The sequence below is a fragment of the Arachis stenosperma genome, chromosome 1, assembly GCF_014773155.1.
Source record: "Arachis stenosperma cultivar V10309 chromosome 1, arast.V10309.gnm1.PFL2, whole genome shotgun sequence".
NCBI lineage: Eukaryota > Viridiplantae > Streptophyta > Magnoliopsida > Fabales > Fabaceae > Arachis > Arachis stenosperma.
In genome coordinates this window covers 58,793,401-58,795,639 of record NC_080377.1, presented here as the reverse complement: position 1 = coordinate 58,795,639, position 2,239 = coordinate 58,793,401, and the positions used below count along the sequence as shown (strand labels likewise).

Sequence of the window (2,239 nt, the reverse complement as noted above, 5' to 3'; positions counted from 1 at the left end):
TCCTTTTTAAAAGATACTTACTAACAATTAATGATTTGATTGAACATCTCAAATTTGTTACCTTTTCTGTTGAGAAAGGTTTTTAATGTTTGAATCATATCTTTTCTTGTTAGGCAAGTCATCAATTTTTAAAATCATATCTTTTCAAATTGTTTTTAAAATCATATCTTTTCAAATAGTTTTCAAATCATATCTTCTCAATCACATTTTTTTTTCATATCTTCTTAACCACATCTTTTTCAAAATAACTTTCAATCAAATCTTCTTAATTTCTAATTTCAAATTCTTTTTCAAAAATCACTTAATTTCTTTTCCACTTTTATTTTCGAAAATTAATTAATGTTTTTCAAAATAATTTCAAAATTTTTTACTTGATTTTCGAAAATAAACTTCCCTCCTTCCCACATCCTTCTATTTATGGAGTACTACTCCTTCTAAATGCACAATTCGAATTTTATCAATTAAAATTCGAATTCTCCTTCTCCTTCTTCTTTCTATTTCTCTTTTCCTCTGACACTTAAAGGAATCTCTATACTGTGACATAGAGGATTCCACATTTTCTTGTTCCCTTCTCTTTCATATGAGCAGGAGCAAGGACAAAGGCATTCTTGTTGAAGCTGATCCTGAACCTGAAAGGACTTTGAAGAGAAAGCTAAGAGAAGCCAAAGCACAACTCTCTTTAGAGGACCTGACCGAATTCTTCAAGGAAGAAAACATGGCAGCAGAAAACAACAACAATGCAAACAATGCAAGGAAGGTGCTGGGTGACTTTACTGCACCTACTCCTGATTTTTATGGGAGAAGCATCTCTATCCCTGCCATTGGAGCAAACAACTTTGAGCTTAAGCCTCAATTAGTTTCTCTAATGCAACAGAATTGCAAGTTCCATGGACTTCCAATGGAAGATCCTCATCAGTTTTTAGCTGAATTCTTGCAAATCTGTGACACAGTCAAGACTAATGGGGTTGACCCTGAAGTCTATAGACTGATGCTATTCCCTTTTGCTGTAAGAGACAGAGCTAGAATATGGTTGGACTCTCAACCTAAAGAAAGCCTGGACTCATGGGAAAAGCTAGTCAATGCCTTCTTGGCAAAATTCTTTCCACCACAAAGATGGAGTAAGCTTAGAGTGGAAGTCCAAACCTTTAGACAAAAGGATGGAGAATCCCTCTATGAAGCTTGGGAAAGATACAAACAATTAATCAGAAAATGTCCTTCTGACATGCTTTCTGAATGGAGCATCATAGGTATTTTCTATGATGGTCTCTCTGAACTATCTAAGATGTCCTTGGATAGCTCTGCAGGAGGATCTCTTCATCTGAAGAAGACGCCTACTGAAGCTCAAGAACTGATTGAAATGGTTGCAAATAACCAATTCATGTACACTTCTGAAAGAAATCCTGTGAACAATGGGACTAGTCAGAAGAAAGGAGTTCTTGATATTGACACTCTGAATGCCATTTTGGCCCAGAATAAAATATTGACTCAACAAGTCAATTTGATTTCTCAAAGTCTGTCTGGAATGCAAAATGCACCAAACAGTACTAAGGAAGCTTCATCTGAGGAAGAAGCTTATGATCCTGAGAACCCTTCCATGGAAGAGGTGAATTACCTGGGAGAACCCTATGGTAACACCTATAATTCCTCATGGAGAAATCACCCAAATCTCTCATGGAAGAATCAAGAGAGACCTCAACAAGGTTTCAATAATAATGGTGGAAGAAACAGGTTTAACAATGGTAAACCTTTTCCATCATCTTCTCAGCAACAGACAGAGAGCTCTAAGCAGAATACCTCTGACTTAGCAACCATGGTCTCTGATCTAATCAAAACCACTCAAAGTTTCATGACTGAAACTAGATCCTCCATTAGGAATTTGGAAGGACAAGTGGGTCAGCTGAGCAAGAAAATTACTGAACTTCCCCCAAGCACTCTCCCAAGTAACACTGAAGAAAATCCAAAAGGAGAGTGCAAAGCCATAAACATGGCCGAATTCTGGGAGGAAGAAGAGGCAGTGAACGCCACTGAAGAAGGCCTCACTGGACGTCCACTGGCCTCTAATGAGTTCCCCAATGAGGAACCTTGGGAATCTGAGGCTCAAACTGAGACCATAGAGATTCCCTTGGACTTGCTACTGCCTTTCATGAGCTCTGATGAGTATTCTTCCTCTGAAGAGGATGAGTATGTCACTGAAGAGCAAGTTGCTAAATACCTTGGAGCAATCATGAAGCTAAATGAC

General features: G+C 37.8%; 1 non-coding gene across 1 annotated transcript; it reads right to left on the bottom strand.

Moving 5' to 3' along the window:
* Nucleotides 1-1,120: 1,120 nt before the first annotated feature.
* On the bottom strand, nucleotides 1,121-1,228 carry LOC130955405 (small nucleolar RNA R71). The gene has a single exon (XR_009076743.1). It is a non-coding gene; the product is annotated as a small nucleolar RNA R71 (small nucleolar RNA).
* Between the last annotated feature and the right edge of the window lie 1,011 nt (nucleotides 1,229-2,239).